The 12,585-nt window shown below is 53.0% G+C and overlaps 1 pseudogene across 1 annotated transcript in view; it reads right to left on the reverse strand.

Moving 5' to 3' along the window:
• LOC309974797 overlaps positions 1 to 12,260 on the reverse strand; it is a 72,357-nt pseudogene extending 60,097 nt beyond the window's left edge. The window contains exons 1-3 of the transcript in view: positions 12,036 to 12,260; positions 1,263 to 1,279; positions 646 to 738 (exon numbers count right to left, since the gene is read on the reverse strand). The product of the transcript in view is annotated as an uncharacterized misc_RNA (transcript). The remainder of the gene's footprint in view (positions 1 to 645; positions 739 to 1,262; positions 1,280 to 12,035) is intronic.
• Between the last annotated feature and the right edge of the window lie 325 nt (positions 12,261 to 12,585).

Raw genomic sequence — 12,585 nt, forward strand, 5'->3', positions numbered from 1 at the left:
ACAGGCCGGGACGTGGGACCTGGGACCCTTTGCTGCAGTGCTTGCACCTGGAAAAACGTCTCCTGGAGCAACAAAATACAAAGAAACTATAAGGGATGAAAAATAACTGCATGCATGTGCAGTTGGGGCAAATTATGGACAACAAGATACAAAAAGACCAAAAACTCAACTGCCACTTCTGAAGAGCCCAGAGCAAAAGCAGGGTGTCAGGAGCAAAAGCAGGTACTACACATGCCCCCTGCACTCAACACCAAAGGGGTGGTTAAACAACTGAAGTCACCACTCCAGCTGGAGTCCTGGACACACCCCTACCCTCCGCCCACACAAGGGACCAGCTCCCTCCCCCCTCGGGGAGTGAGCAAGGGAACACGTCACTTATTTTCTCTCTCCCTCGCTGCAGCAGGGGCCCCGATAAAGCCTTGCCTGAATTTCTTGTCTGGCCTCTTAATTTCTGTTGATTAAGGAAGGCCAAGAACCCTGGTGGGTAGCAGTATTACGGGAGCTGCTGTTGGCCATGCGTTGTCCCGAAATGGAAGAAGCCTGTCTGAAGCAGAAGCTGTAATGAGAAAGGGAGAGAACGTTTGAGTCCCTGAATCTAAACCTACTCTTGTTCTCTCCAGGCCTGAGTCAGTAAACAGCACCTACTCTGTGCCAGGCACTATTCGAAACACTTTACAAGTGTCGCTCAGCAGCCCCAGTAACCTCAGAAGGATACTGCCTGGGTACTCCATGTTAGACCTGAGAAAATTTGCGCAAGGTCGCAGAGGGCAAGAGCTGGGATTTCAACCTGGGCAGTTGGGCTTCAGAGTTTGTTCACTGCATTTGGGCCTGGCGGTTCTTTATTGTGGGGGACCGGCCTGTGCACATGGAATGTGGAGCAGCGTTCCCGGCCTCTACACGCTACATGCCAGTAGCATATCTTCCCTCACTTGTGACCATCAAAAGTCTCTAGGCACAGCCAAATGTCCCGGGAGGGAAGGGGCAAATTGCCCCAGTTGAGAACCACTGCTGTCGCTCTACTGCCTCCAAATTCATTTTGCATTGCTATCGTTGAGTCTCCCAGATCCTGTGTTAGCCATAACTCAGGGTCACCCAATCTGTGTGTCAAATACAAACAACCCAACGTCCCCCAAACCTGGGTCACCCACAATGCATTGCCACTGAGACCGTGTTGTCTAAGACCTCATGTCACCTACCAGTTTGTGTCCCCAAGACTTCCTGTCACCCACAGTCCTGTCACTGAGATCTGTGTAGCCCATTACCTAGCGGTGTCCATGCCCTGTGTCACCAACCAGAGATTCACGGAGTCAGGGCCGCAGAGCTCTTCACAGAGACAAGGCACAAAATACACGTGGAGATGGGGAGACCGAGACACAGAGGCAGGGAGGGGCAGAGAAGCCCACAGAAGCAGAGAGACTCACAGAGACAGGGACAGAGAAAGGCCCATCCCCACAGGGCCACAGCTGGTTATGCTAAATGTGTCTCTGGAGACCCATCAGGGCCCTTCCCCCCACCTCTGGATTAGACCTGGGGCGGGGGAGGCTAGAGTCTGAGAGTAAGGAGCTTAGACCCAGCGTGACAGCTAATCACCACACAAGGCCTCTGTCTAGGTCACCAAGCCCTGAGCAGCCCTCATCCCCACAGTCACTCCTCTACTCCTCCCGTCAGGTACTCAGTTGACAAGATCTCATCCCTAATACATCACAGCCCAGGGGGGCAGAGGCAAGAGGTCAGACCCTCCCTGCCTCCCTTCCAGCTCTGCCACCAGAATGCCAGGAGGAGACGTTAGCCAGCATCTAGAGTGTTGGGGCGGGGGTGGGGGTGGGGGGACAGAGAGCTTGAATTTCCCACCGGATTGTGTCGGGAAAGATCTGGTTGAGACCAGAGAAACATCCTTCCCTGAGTTGAGAGACATGGTGGGGAGCAGATGGTCCCTACTTGCCTGGATCCCCCAATCCACAGGGCCCCTGAACATGACCAGGATGAGAGGATCAGGTCTATGTTTGGAAGCCACAAAAGACTTTAAATCAGCCCCACCCCACCCCGATCCTGGCCTGGCCTGGTTGCTATGGTGATGCCCCAGTTGCTCCAGAGGCAGCTGCTGGTCCTTGAAGTGGGGGCGGCGGGGGCAGTGGATCCTGAGCTGAAGCAGGTTGGGGTGAGAGGTCAGCACTGTCTGGGAACGTTCCTGACCGTGGCTGGGGGCTGAGAGCCCAGGCTTCCTCTCCATTCCTGCTTCTCTCAGCTCACACCCTGTCTCTACCCACTGCCCTCATCCTCCAGCTTCCACTTCCTCCGCTGCTCCCTGAAAGGGGTGGCCCTGGAGTCCGAATCCACCCATATTTCAACACCAGGAGAGGGGTTTTGGTGTGATGGCTGATCAAAGGGCTCAGGTATGTAGGATCAGGTGAGGATCATGTTGCCCCAGGTAAGGGCTCAGAGAGATGCCGGGGGAGAGAATGGGGGGTGGGGGTGGAGATGGGGATGTGAAGGCTGTGCACAAATCTGGGAACAGTCCAGACAAGACATCAGTACTGGGGCTCAGACATGCCCCCAACGTGACATGGGCTTCAGTGGGATCTCAGGGGCAAGGACCCAAAGGTGGAGCTCAGGTGAGGCTTAGGTGTGGATCTGTGCTGGTGTCTCCCTTCAGCGGTAATTTGTTACTAAGAACAATTATTAAAGTACTAAATTTTAGATGAATAACTTTTTGAATGTATAGATTAAAAGGGGTTTAGGGTCACTTACATTCCTAAAGCCTTCTCCTAACCTTTCTGAGGTTGAGTTTTCTTACCTATAAAATGAGAATCATAGTTTCTAGCCTGTAGAATCATGGTGAGGATTAAATGAGAAAATGAATATAAAGTTGTTAACACAGTACTCCACAAATAATGGCTTTTTTAAAAGTGTGCTTAGAGGGCTTCCCTGGTGGCGCAGTGGTTGAGAGTCCGCCTGCCGATGCAGGGGACATGGGTTCGTGCCCCGGTCCGGGAAGATCCCACATGCCGCGGAGCGGCTGGGCGTATGAGCCATGGCCGCTGAGCCTGCGCGTCCGGAGCCTGTGCTCCGCAACGGGAGAGGCCACAACAGTGAGAGGCCCGCGTACCGCAAAAAAAAAAAAAAAAAGTGTGCTTAGAAACAGGAGAGACGGGATGAGCAGGAGCAGGAGTAATTACAAAGAGCCCAGCCAGCCTGCTGCCTGCGTCACTGCTCCTGGAAGCTGTAGCTACTGAGGGATCAATTTTTCTTCTCATGAAGGAAGACCAGGCTGTGTGGGGAGAAGGTGACAAGGTGCACATCCCACAAGGGAGAGAAAATGTCACCAATCACGCTGTGAACATGCTGAAAATCTGTGGCCTATATGCATTGTGATGGAAGCAGTAAAATAAGCTTATTCTCCAATAGTATAATCCATTAATAATAACAAATAAAAAGTCTCCTTTTAAAAAACTGATATAATTAACATATAACATTGTGTAAGTTTAAGATGGACCGCATATTAATTCAATACATTTATATATTGCAATGTGATTGCTATTGCAGCGTTAGCTAACACTTCTATCATGTCCCATAATTATTATTTCTTCTAGGGACAATTAAGATCTAGTTTCTTAGCAGGTTTTTTTCTTTTGCGGTACGCGGGCCTCTCACTGTTGTGGCCTCTCCTGCTGCGGAGCACAGGCTCCGGACGCGCAGGCTTAGCAGCCATGGCTCCCGGGCCCAGCCGCTCCGCGGCATGTGGGATCATTCCGGACCGGGGCACAAACCTGTGTCCCCTGCATCGGCAGGCGGACTCTCAACCACTGCGCCACCAGGGAAGCCCTCTTAGCAGATTTTTAAATACAGTTTTGTCTTTTTTTTTTAAGTAAAACTTTAATTTAGTGGTTCTCAAACTTTTTGGTCTCAGGACCCTTTACACTTAAAAATAATTGAGGACCCAAAAGTTTTGTTTGAGTTTTATCTATTGACATTCATACTGATTCATATTGATTCTCATATCTGCTTCTGCTTTCAATCTGTTGCATTAAATGGTTTTGGTTGAAAGATGTGAAGGAAACTCAGCCTCACAATGTATGTAGTTGGAAAAGGGAGAAGTTGTTTAATAGCCTTTTCAGTTTACTGTGGCTTTCCTCTTTGATACTACACCAAAAGTCGACAGGTGTCATTTCTTAAAGGTTAGTGACAGTGTGGAATCTGAAACTATATCAATGAACTGTTTATACTCTGTTATATTAAAGTCCATTGGTCTGTCTTGCATTTTGAATGGTTCTTTCATCCATGCATGATTCTGTAACATCATACCCTGGTCATTCGGAAAATATTGGTTCACTGAGTTATCAGATCTTCCAAATGTTGACACATTTCATTATACACACCAACCAGCAACCAACCAACCAACAAAACAAAAATCCAAAAAACAAAAAAGCCCATACATTCATTAATGTCATTACCAATCTCATCAAACTTGGGCAGTTTTCAAACTCACTGTAGCAGACGGAAGTTTTCGAAATTCTAATTTTCACTAGAAAGCTCTAATTGTATCACTGGCCACAAACACTAATAGTTTTCTTCCCTTGAAGTGGCAGGCTCACTTCATTCACTTTTGAGAAAATCATGCCAAATACCCAAGTCTGAATAACTTTTTTTGTCATGTGTTCTTTTAAGTGAAAGTAGTCATTCAGTGAGAAAAGTGACTTTTGGCTCACAACTCAAAATCTTTTTGAGTGCTTTTCCTGGAGATAACTATCATACTTCAGTATGCATACTTCCCCTTTGCCACACAAAATATTAAAAAGACATACTCAAGAGTTGAGATTTAGGGCTTCCCTGGTGGCGCAGTGGTTAAGAATCCGCCTGCCAATGCAGGGAACACGGGTTCAAGCCCTCGTCCGGGAAGATCTCACGTGCTGCGGAGCAACTAAGCCTGTGCAACACAACTACTGAGCCTGCGCTCTAGAGCCTGCGAGCCACAACTACTGAGCCCACGTGCCACAACTACTGAGCCTGTGCTCTAGAGTCCATGAGCCACAACTACTGAAGCCCGCACGCCTAGCGCCCATGCTCTGCAACAAGAGAAGCCACCACAGTGAGAAGCCCGCGCAGCACAATGAAGAGTAGCCCCGGCTCACTGCAACTAGAGAAAGCCTGCACTCAGCAAAAAAGATCCAATGCAGCCAAAAATAAATATAAAATAAAAATAACTAATTTTTTTAAAAGAGTTGAGATTTAATAAAATTAATAATTTTGTTGCTTTATCAACAGTGAAACCAGCCCTTTTTCTCTCATTTTTTTTTTTTTTGTACTCTGCATGCATAGTGGCAGAGAAAAATACAGAGACTGCTGGTACAGTTGGGAGCCACGCCTTGATTCCTACTTGGGTGCCACCAATTCTGCTCACTGCTGTTCTTGCATCATCAGCACAAAGATCAACCAAGTGAAAATGGCAAAGAACAATTTAGTAGTATTATGAACATCGTTTTTGCCCTGTGGATCCCCTGGAAAGGTCTTGGAGACCCCCAGGGATTTGTGAACAAGACCCTGAGAATGAATAAGAACTGACACTCAAATTCAAATTAAAGAATTAGAATAGCCATATTTACTTTTCTTTTTAAATGATTTTTTTTGGAGTTATCACTCAAAGGTTTATAAAATGCTCTCACAAATATCCTATGGAAAAAATGAAAGCCGATTCCATTTGTGGTACTATTTGCTTTACTTCCTCCCAAAAAAGTCAGGGAAAGGGGAGGATTAAGAACCGGGAGGCCCATGGGAGTGTATCAAGCATGTGAAGCCATCCATCATGTGTGTCATGGTGAGCAGATACAATCCTGGGACCGCCAAGGCAAGTGGTGCTGGGAACTCAGGGCCCTCGGTCACCTTCCCCCACACAGTCTCTCTAGCTAGCCACACACCCGTCCACAACACTCTCTCTCTCTCTCTCTCTCTCTCTCTCTCTCCCTCTCTCTCACACACACACACACACACACACTCACACACACACACACACACACACACTCACACACACACACACACAGAGCTAGACTTTGCCATGGCTAATCTCACACAGCATAAATGACAAGACTAACCATGGTTACGCTCACACAATAAGATCATACAGCCACACTAAAGCCACACAAAAAGTCCCCATAGGCAAACATCCAACCTCATTGTGCTCAAAACTAAGTCACACAATTTTGTATTCACAGTTGAAGAATTTCAGTGAGCACACACCCAATCATAGTTGCACTCCAATTGTCAGTACGGCACATAAAACACTGACTGGGTCACCATGTGACCTTGTGTGCATACTGTTCGCAAGGTGAGAGCATAGGTTGTAGAGACCAGTCAACCCGGGTTCAAGTTCAGGTTCTACCACTTATTAGTTCTTTCACTTTGGGCAAATAATTTAACCTGCCTGAGCCTTAGTTCTAGAAAATGGAGATAATCTCTACCTTGTAAACATGATGTGGGGAAGACATAAAATAACCAGACAAAGGACAGCACCTTGTCTGGCCAGATGTGCCCTAGGGATAGGGCTGTAACTGCCATGTATGGCTTTTGTCACCAGAGGGCACCAGGGTTCCAAGATGTCAGTGGGGGGCGCTGGAAGAAACCCTGCCAGAAGGTCCAGGATTCCCGAGGAGTCTGGAGGCAAGCGCAGACTGGGAAGGTGTGGGTATGGATGGGGACGGGCATGGGCCTGCACAGATTCTGGAAACCCCAGCAAGGCCTAGGCCAGCCGGGTGTGCTGCTGGGCCAAATGGGTACCTCGTAGGTAGGACCCTGATCTCACCTAAGAAGGAGGATAAGCACTTACTATGTACCAGGCCCTCTTCTGTGCCCACTTCACCCATATTTAATCATCACAACAATACTACGATTGATAGTCACACTGAGAGTCTTCCTGTTGAGGAATATTGAGGAAACCGAGGTTCCACTTTACCTGGCTATTAAGTGGAAGACCTGGGATAAGGAGGCAGGCAGCCATTGCCCTCCCAGGGACCCCTCCCACCCCCTTCTTGGGACTCTGCCAGGGCTCCCTGACCCCGGCTGTCTGCCCTGGAGCTCAGCCAGCCCCAACTGACCCTTTTCCCTCTTCCAGCCTGCTCCCTGAGCTAGCCCACGGTAAGAGGCTTATCAGACACATGGGGGAGACTGATAAGGCAGGGCCCCCAGTACAGCCTTATCCATCCTCAGCTGCTGGGAGTTGTGGGGTGCTGCCAGCAGGTGGAGCCCCACCCACTCAGGCCGCCATACACCACCCATGCGTGAGGGGCCCTGTGTCACACCCCATACTGTCATAACTCCCTATGATGTCATCATCTGTGGTCACATCATGGCTTTGTCCCTCCTTCAAGTCTGAAGGGGTTACTCAGACAGGAGGAGTGGAGTCAGACGGGAGCCTTACCCAGGCTCTAGGTCAGCAAGCCGGGCTGGGCTGGACCGGGAAGACGGGGTGGTGTCACAGGATCCTCCCCAGGGTGGCTGTGGCTATTTTTGGTGTTAGCTGCTCCACTTATAGCCACTCCTCCCAATCTAAGGAGGCTCTGGGTCCAGCGGGGGCAGGGGCAGTGGGAGGAATCTCCCGTCCCTCTACAGGGCGGCTCTGGGTGTCAGCCTCTAGCTCTGAATCAGCCCCCTGCTCCCCACAGGGAGGCCCGATCCTGGGGAAGAGGGGGCCTTACATCTCCTCAGCAGTGAGGCAGGGAGGGATCATAAGGATGGCCAGACGGATGGACAGAGTCAGACCCGCTGTGACAGTCAGATATGTCAACTTGCTGACAGTCTGTGCTCACAGCCTCACATCCACATTATCACACGCCAGCAGCCATTCATTCTCACAGCCAAGCCTGTGGCCACACACGGGTCACAGACAGAGACGTGTTGCCCCACATTGGCAGGTGACACAGGCACATGGTCGCACATCCCATACAGTAGAGCAGGAACTCCTTTTCTCTCAGGGCTGAGTTCCTAGAAATCAGCACAGTTCCCAGCACAGTGTAGATGTACATTCATACGTGGTGAGTAAGTGGACGTGCAATTACACAGGTCATGTGACCGGGGTGGGGAGGGACTGGAGGAAAAGCCGCCAGCCTCCATCCCTCCTCAGGACAGGATGGGATCATCAAACTGCTTCCAGCACCACCCCAGGCCCCAGCTTCCATGATGGCCACTCCTAAGGCAATGTCAGTCACTGAAGGGACCTGGGTCATCAGGTCCACTGCTCCCTCCCCTCCAGATTCCTTTCCAGTGAATTGGGACACTGGCACTTTGAGCGTTGGATGTTAGGAACATCAGTGGTCTAGACGTTAGGTGCCCTGGGCATTAGGGGGCTCTGGGTGCTGGGAACTCTGGGTTTGGGGTTCTCTGCAGTGTTGGGAGCTCTGGCACCCTTGGCATTGGGAATTCTGGATTCAGGGAGGTCTAAGGCATTTAGGAATCTGGACATTGAATGCTCTGGACATCAGGGCTGTACCCCAGACAGGCCAAAGTCAATGTTTCCAGTCTGTATGCCTAATTTTACCTGCAGCTGCTGAGGTCCAGCCTGGAACCCTGCTCTGATCCCCGTAATTGGCTCATGCTGCCCCCCCACCCCGGACCAGGGCCAGAGAAAGCACAACAGGATGGCCAGAAGGGCACATGAAGCCCCAGAGACAGCTCCTGGATCTGGAACCAACCTAGCTTGTCCCTTGCATTGGGACAGGGCAGGGAAGGTGCCAGGCACTGACCACTAGGCTCCAAGTTCAAGGGAGGAAGAATCTGAGAGCAGAGCCCAGGTGGGCTTCTGCAGCTCCTGAGGCTGGGGCTCCGAGCCTGGTCAGGCCAGGCTGTAACTCAAAGCAATGTCCACCTTCCCCCAACTTCTCAGCAGGGTCCCTCAGCACCCCTCCACCCAGGCGGCCAGCGCTGCCGGCTCTTACACTGCCTTCTAGAAGTGGCCCACGTCTGCCCTTATCCCTAATCCCACCAGACGTACACCTAAGCCCACTCCCTGTGGCTCAGCAGAGGCTCCTGCTCCTGCAGGCTGACGACGACAAGTGACACCAGTCAGCACCAGGGGATCTGACGCTGGGCCCAGCACTCCCAGGAAATTGCACTGCAACTAGAGTCTCCTGAGACACGCCTTAGCCCGCGGTGGGTGGGGCCCGGCTGCTGCCTGTCCTCTTACTGCCCTGCCCCAGGAAGAAGCAAGCCAGCGAGGTGTCTGACCCCATCAGTCCTTCTCTCTGTCCTCCGGCCTGAGCCCCCTACTCTCCTCACAGTGGCCCAGGCTGGCCATGCCCTGCCCAACCTGTGGGCCAGTGGCCCAGGGCGGGGAGCTCACAGGAGGGTATGAAGGCCATCCCAGTTCTGACCTGGACTAGGTCCAAACCTGCCTCCCTTGGGGCCTCATTCTGGTTGGAAAAAAACAGCAGCTTCAGTCCCTGACTCGTGCAGACGGTTTTTCAAACCAGAATCTTTCTCACAAGCTTTTCCTCAGGACTCAACTCACTGTGTAGCTGCCTGAAGCCCTTTCTAGATCAAGATGTGTAAAATACACACATCTATAAATCTCTCTATACGTATGCAAATATGATTTGTGTTATGTCATCTGTCTAGCAAAACCCATGTAAGCAATATCTCCAACTTTCCCAAACACCCCCAGGGAAAATCTCTCCCCCACCCCATGGGCTAAAGTGTGAGGCTGCCTCCCTGCCCCAGATTAATCCCAAATGCTCTTTCTCCCTGATAGAGCCTCAGAGGGCTGAACCCTGAGCACCCCTCCCCCTTTTTTCTTCCACCCCACCCCACCCCACCACCAGCCCCAGGTTCTGAGAGCCTCCCCAGGGTCTGGCTGTAGCATCCTGAGCCTCCCTCCCTTCATATGGAGTCCTTAGGGTGAGGTGGCCAGGTCGATCCCAGAAGCTTCACTGACCCTCAGTGCCCTCTTCTCAGGGCCCCTTGACCCCAGTCTACTGCTTCAAGGGGAAAGGAGGCCACTGTCCCACCCTCCCACTCTTCCTTGTCCCCACTCCACTCCATGGGGGATCTTCCAACAGCCTCCATCCTGCCTTCCCTGTCTGGTGGCCCTTTTCGACAAGCCCCAGGGGGAGGGAGGGAGGGAGAGACCAGCCACAGACTTTATGTCCTAGCAGGACAGGTGAGGGGGTGGGGCCTGGATCACAGGAGCCCAGCCCCCAGAGTTGCACACACAAACACACACCCCTACACAGAGCTGCTGCAGTGCACACAGTCACTCACAAACACAGACCCACCTACTCAAATCCACAGGGGCAACAGGCTGCTCGAGAAGAGGCCACACATACACATAAGACACCTGTAATTCGTTCACAGGAGAATATAAATCACAAACACGCTGTACCTGCTAGGTTTGGGGACAGAGTAAAAATGAAAATAATCATGCTGACAAGAATAATGTCTCCAGATCTTCCCAGATCTGGTCAAGTCTCTACTGTGAATAGGTTATAAGTTCCGAGTTGGTAGGGCCCTGGAGAAGCCTGGTGGAATGGACTGTGTGTGGCCTGAGAGCACTCCTTGGCAGGAAGTATCTGTGCCTGATACCTGCTATCTTGTTCAGTGCCTCTGATTGTAAATTAATAAAGTGGAATCTCACTTGTCAATTGATCTTGTGCGAGTTTGGCATATGTGAATCAGCTTCTTGGAGGCTGACTATCCCCAGGGAACAAATAAAACTGGTTTCCTGGCCAGAAAACAGTGAGGACAGACTCAGGGTGCCGAGAAGAGACTGGTCCCCTTCCTGAGCAGATGCTGGGGGCAACAACTGTTCCCTGACAGCCAGTACTAACCGGCCCTTCTCCTTGAAAGCTGGTGGCTCTCAAGGTAAGCAATTGTGCGAGCCCCTTTCCAACAACTGCCAAGCCTTGCTGCTCGGGGGCAGCCTGGAGCAATGTGTTTTGTCTGTTTTGCAGGAAGGAAACTGAGGCTCAGCAAAGCTCCCTTTGGCAAAGTCTCCATTAGCTGGAATTGGAACCCAGGTATGTCTCCCCAGGGAGAGAAGAGGGGGCCCAGGTTGGTGACTGCAGCACTTGTAACACAATGGCCAATGTAGGGTTGACCAAACCAGTGGTCAAAGGAGGGTCCATGGAGAAAGGATCCAGAGCCCTCCAGTTCCAAGGAGTAGGACCCAGGCCTTACCCAGCTGTGCCCACAGTCCCTAGCGGCACCGCTCAAAGGGAATGGAATTTGCTCTGACTTCTCTCTAGGGGGAACGCAGGCGCAGAAGGCCGGGGGCCTGGCAGGCTAACTCCAGCTCCAGCCCCCCAAGTGCCCCAGGCGTTCTGGCTTCATTCCAGCCTAGCCCAAAGGGGACATCTGCTTCCTCCAAGGGCCCCAGCTGAAGGGCAGCAAGGCAGGGGCGGAGAAGGGGGCTCCTTTGCGGAGCCCACCCCCAGGGGTTCGTGGGGATCAATCAACTGAAAGCAGGAGCAACTTGTAATTTTATTCCCTGGGAGGAGGAGCCTGAGAAGTCATCCGGGGGTGGGGATGAGATGGGGGGGGCGCAGGGAGGCCAGGGGAGCTGTTCAGAGAGGGGAGGGACTTGGCTGGATCTCCCAAGCCTTCTCCACTCTCCAAACTTTCACCAAACTCTTGGCCCCCGCCTCTCTGAAACCAAAACATAACAAGCTCAGGAGGAGCGGCTAGCGGCGCGGCGGGGCGGGCGGACTCGAGGCGGCACTGAGCCTCAGGAGGCTGATGCAACTTTCCCTTTAAGAAAGCCACCTGGGCGCACCGCGGTGCGGACCCGGCAAGCCTGGGCCGGGGGCTGCAGCATGGTAAGGAGCCTGGGGGAAGGGGGCGCTGCGGCCCGCGCCTCTGTCTGTCCCGCCGTCGGTCTGGGTGTTTGGTGGCTACGCGGGGCTGAGCCCCAGGACCAGCGGGCGGGCGAGCGTGTGTGTGTGTGTGTGTGAGATCGCGCATGCATGCGGGCATCTGGGGGTAAGAGTGTGGGTGCACGTACAGGGATGTCTGTCTCGTCGGAAAGGTCGGGGTAGGTGCGCGCGTCTGGGTGTCACCGCTGTCACCAAGGAGCTGAAGCGGGAGGGAACGGCGGCGCGGGGCGGGGGGCGCTCCTGGAGGAGGGGGAGCTGCGTGCTGACGCCGGTTCGGTCCGGGGTTGCGGGAGCGGGGATGTGCCGGCAGCGCCGGAACCAGAGCTTCTGTCTGAGGCGCCAGTGGGTCTGCGCGCCTGGGGCCTGCGGGCGCCCGGAACCGGTGGGCCGGGTGTCTGCGCCCCTCATGCGGGCTCCTGCTCTCCATCTCCCTGGCCGGCCAAGCTGCCTATCTGGCCCCTCCAGCCGGCCTGCCTCACTATCTGCCCGCCCACTCGGCGGTCGGTTGAGGGTTCCCGCGCGCCAGCAGGTCCAGGGAAGCCGCGCCGGGGAGTCTCGGTGCCCTCGGGCTGTTGTCCACGGCTCCCGGCCACGGCTTTGGGAAGGGGCTACGGCCGCGTTGTTCTTTGGGGGTTGTAACCCGCGCCCTCCCCAGCCCAACCTTCATTCCCGGTGCGCGTAGGGCGGGCCCAGGCGGCCGCAGGTGAGGGCAGGGGCCTAGCAGCCCGGGGCG

Source organism: Leucopleurus acutus, assembly GCF_964270905.1.
Source record: "Leucopleurus acutus genome assembly, chromosome: 2".
NCBI classification, from domain to species: Eukaryota; Metazoa; Chordata; class Mammalia; order Artiodactyla; family Delphinidae; genus Leucopleurus; species Leucopleurus acutus.